An 11,519-nucleotide genomic window follows, 5' to 3' on the forward strand; every position below is an offset into this window, starting at 1 on the left:
CTAACACCAACACTCACACCAGGCACAGAGAAGCCTGGCCGAGTCGGAGCATGACCATATAAGGAAGCCGGATCACATCTACGTCACAACGGTCCCGGCTTGAAAAACCTCAGTGAAACAGAGTCTTCACAGCCAGGCAGAACGTTTTTCAGGGTTCAAGACATGAACCGCATTACTGGACACTTTGGTGTCGTTTCACATTGGTATCAGACTATTTAATAGTGTTTACAGGTTTAAAAAAGAGGTCCACTGATCAACATCCCCTTCAAAGCAGACATATTCCCTCCGAGGAACGCGCATCCCCCCCAATCAGTGAGCCCCCCCGACAGCCGCGGTATAGTTCACACACTGCTTTCTCTTCAGTGACAGACCTTCTCCTCCTCCTGACAGAGTCTGCTCTCTCCGTCCAGCTTTTCTCTGAGTTTCTTCAGACGGAGTTGCAGCCTGTTCGCTTCACAGACTCACTTTTCAAAGTTAGCGTCTGTCATGGTTTGTTTGCTGTGGCGCTCTGGCGCATGCGTGTACCGGCGCGACGTGCGCATACGCGCAACTCGGTCACAAAATCTGTCCTGCGCGCGGACGTCCGTGGACAGAAGTTCATGACATTACGTCCCAGGGACCAATGCGCCACGCAGACATGTGAAGCATGGATGAAGCTGCTAGCAGTAGCAACCATGGCTGCAGGTGTAGCTGCACATGCTAGCCGCAGAACGTAAACACACGCACCATACTGAACCCAACGGCCCGTACCGAAACGGTTCAATACAAATACATGTATTGTTACACCCCTAATATATATATATATATATATATATATATATATATATATATATATATGTGTGTGTGTGTGTGTGTGTATGTATGTATATATGTGTATGTATGTATATAATGGGTGTTTGTGTATAGGTATGTCAATAATGTACATAATAGCTTTCACTATATATAATTTTTCTGCACTAAATATTTTTACTTTTGTGTGCAGTGCTACTGATGGTGCTGTGACACTTGAATTTCCCAGTCTGGGATTAATAAAGTATATCTCTATCTCTATCTATACCAGCAACCAGAACTATCAGCTGAATCCAGACACAACACCACGTGAGGTCTTCCAACACACAACCCAAAATGGGCTGCATGGAATACCAGGGTCAGAAACTCGAGAGAGGAAATCACATTTGGAGCCACCAAGATGCACATTGTGGCCTCTGCAAGGGTTTCTGGTTTTGGCCGCAGGAAAATCACAGCATACTGGCCACAGGCCCACGCAGAAGCTGAACAGTTCACCAGGACAGCAGGAGACGCCTGCTCCAGCCTGTCACCATAGAGACAGCTGCAGCAGTCGGTTGCTAGGCAACTGGGAGTGTGATGTCATCAGAATCAAACGAAAGCACCAGTGTCCTGCGACAGGAGAAACTGTTCACTTGCTGTCAGAACAAGCACAGAGCAACAGAACTCCGCTTCAAGAGCTCCTCAGAAAGATTTTTACCCGCGTTTCTCTCACCAAACCAGCATCACCATGAACATCCTGTTCAGAGTAGGGCAAACTCTCATGCGTTCAGCCAGCCAGGCTGTGAGACCAGCTGCAGCGTCAAGGCAGAAATACACCCTTCCAGATCTACCATATGACTATGGAGCCCTGGAGCCCCACATCTCTGCAGAGACCATGCGGCTGCACCACGGCCTCCACCATGCTGCACACGTGAAAAACCTCAACAAGACGATGGAGAAATTTGAGAAGGCAGTTGAAATGGGAGATGCGAGAGCCCAAGAAATCCTTCACCCAGCTCTGATCTTTCATGGTGGAGGCCACTTCAATCACAGCATGTTTTGGAACAGCCTCTCCCCAAATGGAGGGGGTGAGCCTGAAGGTGTCTTGATGGACGCGATTATGCGCGACTTTGGCTCATTCAAAAAAATGAAACAACAGATGTCTGCTGCAGCAATGTCAGTGCCAGGCTCAGGCTGGGGCTGGCTGGGTTACAATAGTTGGAATGGAAAACTTAAAATTGCAGCTTGTCTAAATGAGAATCTACTGCAGGGGACAACAGGTCTGACTCCTCTCCTTGGTTTTGATGTGTGGGAGCATGCATATTACCGTCAGTACGACAAGCGATCAGACTACATCAAATCTATCTGGAATGTAATCAACTGGGATGATGTTCGCGAACAATTTGACGCTGCCGAATCCTCCAAATACATTTAACTTGAACTTAAATCAGACAATGTATTAGAATGACACTGAATTTAAAAAAAGGAGAATGTTGAAGGAGGATCAGGCTGCCGTGAAATAACAAAAATTTAAAATAATAGCTGCAACAAAAAGTAAGATGAACTTTCCAGAAGACTAAACAAGCTCCAATGTACCAAAGAGAGATTTCCAGATAGAAAACAACAGAAAGTTTACAGCAATAATAAAAAAAATAGCAGAGGCAGAGAACCAAATAAAAAAGATAGAGGATTAGGTTCGAAACATGGAGCAGGTTCTTGCTAAATTGATAAAAGTGATAAATTGGCAACAAGGGAAACTACAGGACTAGGAAGGGAGAGAACAAAGAGGTAAAGAGAGAGAAACATTTAAAGAGAGAGAGAAATATTTAAAGAGAAAGAAAACATTTAAAGAGAGAGAAAGAATTATTTAAAGAGAGAGAGAGAGAGAAACGCGTAAAGAGAGAATCATGAGTACTCTGAGGAGAAGCGGCTTTTAAAGCAGAACCAGACCTGCTTCCAGACCTGGCTGCACCGGACGGAGGAGGAGCCAGAGAGGGACATCCGGACCAAACTGCAGGCCTTGAGGAGACGGGATACAGTCAAGTCAGCACCTAGTGAAGTCGGCCTCGTGGGGGGGGGGTTCTCAAGTGGCCGAGTTGGTCGGTGCCGACTTGACTGTCAGCTGTTTACCACCTCGGCCAAAAGCCTCTTTTTTTTATCACAATGTCGGCTGCGCCGCGGCCGGCCGGCCGGGCTGTGCAGCAAGCCTCTTTTTATCACGATTTGCACAGTTTTTTTCGTGCCGCTGCGCCGCTTCTCCTCACGCAGCAGGCGGGAGACTGGAGGACAAACTGTGTGATTCTGGTGACTGACAGGTTAGAGGTGGATGATGTACCTGGAGCTTCATGTTCGACGTTCTGTTTGAACCCAGTAGCTTAGCTACGAGCGCGCAGCGCTAGCGGCTGTCTGGTCATGTGACCGGTCCCCAAGGCATTCTGGGAATCATAGTGCAATCAACACAATATGCACAATAACCCGTCCCGTGATCACATGGGCCACCCACACATATGAGACGCACGGGGCGGGTTATTGTGCATATTGTGTTGTTTGCACTATGATTCCCAGAATGCCTTGGGGACCGGTCACATGACCAGACAGCCGCTAGCGCTGCGCGCTGGTAGCTAAGCTACTGGGTTCAAACAGAACGTCAAACATGAAGCTCCAGGTACATCATCCACCTCTAACCTGTCAGTCACCAGAATCACACAGTTTGTCCTCCAGTCTCCCGCCTGCTGCGTGAGGAGAAGCGGCGCAGCGGCACGAAAAAAACTGTGCAAATCGTGATAAAAAGAGGCTTGCTGCACAACCCGGCCGGCCGCGAGGCCGACTTGGCTATGTGCCGACTTCACTCGGTGCTGACTTCACTGTATCTCGGGGGCGGTGCCGAGTTGGGCAGTGCCGACAAGGATTGGTGCCGACTTGACTGTAATCCGAGGAAACAACTCCCAGACTCATGAGCACAACACTCAGTTTTCCACAATTCAAAAATCCATGTAGAATTTAAATGCATGTTCTGTCAGTAACATCTCTCTTTTCAGCCTTTTAGGGTTTTCTGAATGCAGGAGAGGAAAAACAGCAGGAAACGTGGAGAAACTGCAGGCCTTGAGGAGACGGGATACAGTCAAGTCGGCCTTGCGGGGGGTGGGGGGGTGGGGGTGAATTTAAATGGATGTTCTGTCAGTAACATCTCTCTTTTCAGCCTTTTAGGGTTTTCTGAATGCAGGAGAGGAAAAACAGCAGGAAACATGTGGAGAGAAAAGGGCGGAGTCACTTTCCAGGAGGCCATCAGGGGGTCTAAACCGGGTCCTGAAGGGCCGACGTCCTGCATGTTCTATCTTCCTCCCCGCTGCAGCACACCCGATCACACTGAGGGACTCATTAGTGGGCTTTTTTACAAACTTGAGGATGAACATCAACATGAGATCGAGGTGTGCTGCAGCAGGGAGAGAGGAAAGCATGCAGGACGGCGGCCCTCGGGGGCCGGAGGTGGCCCCCCCTGCATGGTGGGAGCCCCCTCGCCCACTGCTGACTCCACATCAGCCCTGTTTGACCATCACCAGCAGGAATTAGCACTGATTTACTCCGGTTTCTCCCATCCAGCAATAGAATATCAATAAATACTCAAAAAGCACAGCGCGCCTGGAGGAATTATTCTTGTGAAACTACATTGAATCACCTTTACCCTCTGTCTCTCTTTTCTTTTTAACAGAAGAGTTTGTTTCACAATGCCCACCAGCATTCTGTCACATCTTAAACTGAACTCATATCAGATGGAGTCTGAACAACTCACTTTCAGTTGAGACTATTTTTTTCTCCTGTACTTCCTCTGTTTCTGTCTCCAACTTGAAAAGTACTTTCCATGTTTTACACAACACTGCTCCTGACTGAGATGTACAGTCTGTTATATTTAAATGACAACCTGATGAAGAACCAATTTTATTAATGAACAGAGATCATTGATGAGGTTCCATAATGCTGCTTCAGAATCTCAGTATTGTAGTAATTAATTTCAAGATGGCGTCCAAAAAAGACACCAAATGTGGTTCCTTGCCACAATTTGACTGCATTTCCACACTGATCATATTATAAACATCTTTTGAGATGAACAATTCGGGGCCGGTGTGTCGGAGCCGCCTATCATTTCTATGATTTGACCACTGGGGGGAGCAGGATGGGTGCAGGCATATCAGGAGCACACAGGTGAGGAGCTGCAGGTGTGCCAGACAGGGAAGGCAAAAAGTCTTTTAACATGTTCTGGTGTGTGAACGGGAACCAGTGAGCTCGCCTGCTCCAAATTTCTACCTGTCAACAGTGGGTTTAAATTAAATGGGTCGCTGCACCCAAAGAGAGAAAGTGAGTGGAATATTGTATTACTGGACTCTGAACGGGCGTCCGACTCAGTTCTCCCTCTCCACCCTCAGAAGGAACAGCGAGATGTATCAGCCCAGACTGGGAGATTGGGAATGGGCTGTACATTTTAAGTTTTAATTGTCATACTGTGCATTGTCAAACCAAAATGTCAGCTGATTCTGCATCTTGTCTCTCGCTGGCTGATTCCGATTGCTTGATGGAAGGCAGCAAGAATAATTCCTGGACAGTCTTTACTGTAATCAAAGTGTAATTGCCACAGTTCCTGCTCTTTTTGTGAGTTTTCACAAATCATCATCAGGATTGCTGAAGCTGTTGAGAGAGGAGGAATCCTGACTTTGTTTTCCAAAGAGCAAATCAAGGTGGCTGAAACAAACTGTGACCTTTGTTTGTATTCCTTCAATATACTGTTCAATCGTCACAATGAATTCAAGCAGAGAGACGCTGCATCCTTGTCTTTTGAGGTGTTTCCTCGTGGACACTAACGCACAGCGGAGCATCCTTCAGCTTCCTGCATGGACACAGGACGTACTCCACCATCCAACAGGGGGCGCTGCAGCACCGTCAGGATCACTCACAACCTGGAGGGGAAGTAACGGATATAATGGGAAGCCCATGAAACATTCCTCAGAGGAGGAAGTTTACATTCATCAGCATGGAAATGAAAATAAACCAGAGTTTAATGTCTTATTGATCAGAAAACGGACTTTGCAGCGTTTCATCAGTGTGTCATGTGACAGCCCTGACCTGGGAGATACCACTCCAACAACTGGTAGCTTTATGACTTCCTGGTCAACATGAATGTGATTTTTCTTCAGAGGGAGAATGAGAGTCCGGGCATCTCTTGGAAAAACATAAACTTTATTCTTTTAACTTGGTGCAAGTCAACCGAGGCACTCGTCACTTCGTTTCCTCCAGGAACAAACCAGTCACATCAGAAACCAGTCGCAACCCAGTCAAAATATGTTAAAAAATTATGGGTTAGAAAATTTTAACAGTGATGTTAAAAATGTGTTTTAAAAAGATGTTGAAAACATTCATTCATTCATTCGTTCATTATCTATCGCTTCTCCCTTTCGGGGTCGCGGGTGGCTGGAGCCGATCCCAGCTGCTGTGGGCGAAGGCGGGGTCACCCAGGACAGGTCGCCAGTCTGTCGCAGGGCTGACATAAATATACAGACATACAACCATTCACTCACACATTCATACCTCAGGGGCAATTTAGGGTGACCAATTATCCTGACATGCATGTTTTTGGACCGTGGGAGGAAGCCGGAGTACCCGGAGAGAACCTACGCACACACGGGGAGAACATGCAAACTCAGTCAACAGTTATAATTAGGGGGGTAAAGGGGGGGTGGGAGGTGGCATGCTTTTGAGTTCTCCGGGGAAAGGTTCGCTATAATCCCACACTTTGAAAACCCCTGATCTAGAAACATGTTACTGCCTTAAAGAAAGCTTGTCTTATAAATAGCTTCTCTTAAATAACAAATAATCCCAAATACAGATCTCTTCAAGGTACAACAAAGTGGTGAGGTGTGAGTGTGTTTGGGATGAAAAGTCCAAAGTCCCTGGAGGAATGCCTCAGAGAGGTCAGCTTCTGTATCTTGGGTTCTATTTCTCATAGTTATTACGACATTGTCTTGATGGGGTCATTTTTCTGCAAATGTAAATAGATAATTTATATCACAAAGTGCAACATTTTGTGTCAGACTTTATTTGGTTGGGTGATGTGAACAGTCAAGAACACACACAAGACTGCTTTTGAATGTCAGTCAGGTAACTACATTTACTGATGAGGAACGACAGTCAGCCAGAGCTTTAAAACCATGACAATTGATGTGAACGACATTCATCACCTTTTTAATATGTGTTGCTCTGCTGAGAAACAAAGTTGATTAAGAGCTCACTGCATCCACTGGCACACGCTCCTGTCAATTTTCTAATTAGAAAAAGAAAATCTATCATCCAAAAGACAAATAAACTGAATTCTTTTTGGATAAAAATATAGAGTACAACAAAGTAGTGATGTACGAGTGTGTAGGATGAAAAATCAAAATTAAAAAGGCTTTCAAGTAGATGTTTCATCATCATCAATCATCATCAGTTGTTCACTTATTATTATTACAGTACCATGGTTAATACTGTGCACCCGTTGTGAACCTTTCTAAAGCCTCCTGATGACTTTTGACCAGAACTGCAACTGTCACCGAGACCAGAAGAAAGAAATTTGCACAGTTAAAAAAGAAAAAAAACTATCACAAATGAACATAGTCCTTTATTTTTCACTGGAAGACTAACAAAAGGAAAATATATGTACTGTTATCAGTTTTATTAATTTCAATCATTTATGTGTAATACACACGACATTTATTCATTCATTAATCACTTCATGCAAACAACACAATCTTGTCATACCTCTGGCAAAAGCACATCAGATGAAGACAACCCGGAGTGTTCGCCGCCTTGCTCCTGGTGTTTCCTTGATTACTTTGAACTAGAATGACAGCCTGGTCGAGTTGCTCATCTTCAAATTGAAGGGTTGGCAATTTCAGTTTTGAAGACTTCCAAGTGTTTCATACCATCAAGTGTACCTGAGGAATTAATTTGTTTATTTCAGGTGTTTTATTGGTAGTATTTTTCCAAAAACCGTCTTAATATTGGTTTTATCGCTCCTCCAAAAGTAATAACAGGAGTTACTCTGACCAGTTCAAACCAGTAACATAGAAACATAACAGACCAGTTTTAATAAAAGATCTCAGCCTTCATATCAGCATGGACATTATTAAAATAGCTTGAAAGTATCAGCAAAACTCCCATCAGTCCTCTCATTCTGTCTGGCAGAGCTCATATGAGCAGCTCACTGGCTGTAAAGTATCAAACTAGTCCAGTTTATTATTTAATGTTCGAAGGCATCAATGTGTTCTGTTGGTTTTGTGCCAATTAGGTATATTTCATTATGATTGTTTGGTTTATAATTTCCTGTGTCTGTCTTTTTTCTCTTTTTTTTGTTTAAGATTTTTTCGTTAATGACTAAACCTGGACTGACACCCGTTTGGTTTTCGTCAACTAAAACTAGACTAAAACTATCAAGTGTAGAAATGACTAAAATGTGACTAAAAAACTCATAAGCATTTCGTCTAAAAGACTAAGACTAAAACTAAATCAAAATAGGCTGCCGAAAACAACACTGATTTCAACCGAGAATGTAACCACCGAGATCAGCAATATGTATTTCACTAATACAGAAAGGGGGATGAATTTTTTTCTCCCCTTGTGGAATGGATACGATCGCGATGTTTCCAGAATGTTCCTGTTCAGCAGTGTGGCTGCACACATCTTTAAAGATCCCTTCAGTGTGGACAGGGCAATGACAATAAAACTGGCTACTATCTGAGTGTCGGAATAAAAGAAACAATAGTATATGCATCGTTTAATGTGAGGGGGGCGTGGCCAGACGACTGTCATTGAAATGTATTAGTTTAAAAAGCACGAAACAAACTGTGCAAAGCGCTGCTCCTGGACACGATTCAATAGATTAATTGTCTGAAGTAGCGCTGGAACCGGCTGTGGTCCGGGCGCAGCTCCTGCAGAAGACGGTGGAACTCACCGAGCTCATGCCGCCTCCGTAGGGCAGCATGCATCCAGAAGCGATGCCGTCAGTCTGACGAATCTGTCACGCGTCAGCGATGACTGTGAATCTCAATGCTTTGGACCAGTACATCCCCATTTTTGGGTATCGGACACAGGAAATCAAAATACAGGCACCAAAAAAATGGTAAACCTCACCGACTGATGTGTCGAGTGGGTCCCCAGTCCTGGCTAATGACTTCGCATCAGAGCCATCTGAAATTATTTTCATCAAATCTTTATCGACATTCTGCTCAAAATAGTTCGATGGGGTCCAGCCATGGCTGTTCCTGGGCAAATTTTTGCTAACATATTAGCATTTTTAACAAAGCTAAGTCCCTCTGTACACATATGTGTAAATCATGTTTAGCATCATACTTGATCACTATATTGACTGTTTTTGTCAAATTTACACATCATGGCAAACTTACAATGCTTCTATGCATATCTTATCAAGAACAAGTTAAGAAGTATGATTGGATGTCTTGTTGACGTTTTGGTTTGGAGTGGCTGGCTGAACTTTGACACATACTGGCAGCTATTTGAAATTTTCCTGAACTGTGCAGTACTTGTCTGACACCACTGGGTGGTAGTGTAAGGAGACACATATGTGGCCAAGAGGCCACAGATCAGCAGCATTACTCACCATGGTACTATAACCCAGAATGTAAAGTCCACACACATAGACTGACTCCTCACAAAGATCAGAGGTGTGGACAACAATGTGTTGTGATTCCACGTTACATTCTGGGTTGCTGCAGTTCAAACAGATATGAACAGTATGTTTCTGTATGATATTTGTGGTCCATGTGTTCCCTTTTAACTTGGAGCACTGCCCCTCCAAAGTCTCAGCACGGCCCTGGTCTCGTCTCTCCATGGTTTATCAAGAACGGTCAACACAAGCACATCTGCATGAATCACATTTTCTACTGACATTGTGTAGTGAGCACTTGTTCTATGTACCAATATGAATTTAGAAAATGTTGTCAAAAAACAAACCAAAAAAAAAAAAGATTGTCTTATGAGAAGATTTGAACAGTGGAGGAAGACACCCAGCACTGTTGGCAGAAGGAATGTTTGAATTTTATTTAAAGAAAAACCAAAAAAAAAAAAAAAAAAAAAAAAAAAAAGGGATTAGACAACACATTTATGAGTTAAACAGTCTTTCAGTGGACTGGTTATTGCCTAAAGATGAACTTTCTAAGGAAATAACGTTTTTTTTTTCAAACTTTTACACAAATAACTTTTCTTGATCATTATTCATGCTGTTTAATTTGTTTAAAGATCACATATAAATAAAAAAATGCAAAAGTGTAAAACATTCCTACCTTATGCTTTAAAGGTGCATTGAGGAGTTTGCTAGTTTTATGTGAAACAACGGCCCCTGCAGGCCGTGGGCGTAACTGCAGCTTAGTGAAATGCTCGTGACTTTGGCTTGCGTCCATGTACATGCATGAAAGAGGGGAACTTCTTCCTCACTCTTTCAGTAGCGCTCGAGTAAAGCCCCGGTCACACCGCCCGAACTTTGCTGGAGCGTCCCTGGAGCGGTGAAAAAAACCCATCACCGCTCGTAACCGTTCACCACCCTTTAACAGAAGTTGGCCTCCGTTAAAGCAACGCCGTAAACGCTCGGCCTGATGTTACCGGAGGGGCCCTCCTACCGCTCCGAAAGTTTTGAGCTGCACAAAATATTCCGAGCGGTGAGGAGCGTTGAATTTTCCGCCCCGGCAACGTTCACCCCCGCTCCACCAACGCCCAGTCCAAGTTTGGCACCGCCAGACGCAAGTTCGTGGACGCTCGGGTCCGTGAGGCCAACGCAATCTTGAACGCTGGACCACCGCTTCTTGGCTGCGTTGCCCAGGCGGCGATTAAACGTTGCACAAACGTCGTTGGAGCGGTGGTAAGCGTTCTACGAGCGGACACGGGGTTGCTGGAACGGTGGAATGGAATAATAAATGAAAAAGGTTGACGTAATATGTATAAAACTGTATTTTTTTTCACAGTTGTTAAAGGGCAACTCTGGTTTTTTGACACCTGGACCTTATTTATAGGTGTGTGCCTGCTCATATACTCACTCAGACAAACATCATGCAGCTCGGAGTCCTTCAGAAGTTATTTAGATCCAAACGATGTAGCCGCACTAGCGGGGGTGCCACAGCAATGGAGCGTTAGCACGGGACATAATCTCTGCAAAGTCGCTCATTTCGGCTGTATTTCTTCATCCATCGCCAGTGTTATCATAAAGTCAGCTCGTCTACCATCTTCAGGTGGGTCAGCTGACGAGCTGACAGTTTTCGCTAACTTAGCCACAATTAGCTCGGATGGGAACGTTGCGGAGCTCCTCTCCCCAGCAGAGAGGCACTTTGAGTCGGCCTCAGCTGTCACGGTGCCCCGGCGTCTGACTTCCAGGGGCCGAGTTGGAAAACGGCCCTCAGCTGCTCCACGGAGGCTCCGGACACCGGCGAAGACGCACGGCTCACACGCGGCCGCTGGGCCGCTGGATGTCTCTCCTCGCCGGGAGGAAGCGTATCTCCGCTCCCCGGCAGATGCGCGCTCCGGGCCGGCCGCGGGACGCACGACGGCCCGCCGCGCCGCGGCCGGAGCTCTCTCCTCGCCGGGAGGAAGCGTATCTCCGCTTCCCGGCGGATGCGCGCTCCACGCCGGCCGCGGGGCGCGCGACGGCCGGAGCGCTCTCCTCGCCGGGAGAATCCAGATCTCCGCTGCCCGGCGGATGCGCGCTCCGAGCCAGGCCG

General features: G+C 45.6%; 1 pseudogene; it reads left to right on the top strand.

Annotated features, from left to right (window-relative positions):
• Positions 1-1,516: 1,516 nt before the first annotated feature.
• Positions 1,517-2,203, top strand: LOC115404701 (superoxide dismutase [Mn], mitochondrial pseudogene; annotated as a pseudogene).
• Positions 2,204-11,519: the final 9,316 nt, after the last annotated feature.

Source organism: Salarias fasciatus, chromosome 17, assembly GCF_902148845.1.
Source record: "Salarias fasciatus chromosome 17, fSalaFa1.1, whole genome shotgun sequence".
Taxonomy (NCBI): domain Eukaryota; kingdom Metazoa; phylum Chordata; class Actinopteri; order Blenniiformes; family Blenniidae; genus Salarias; species Salarias fasciatus.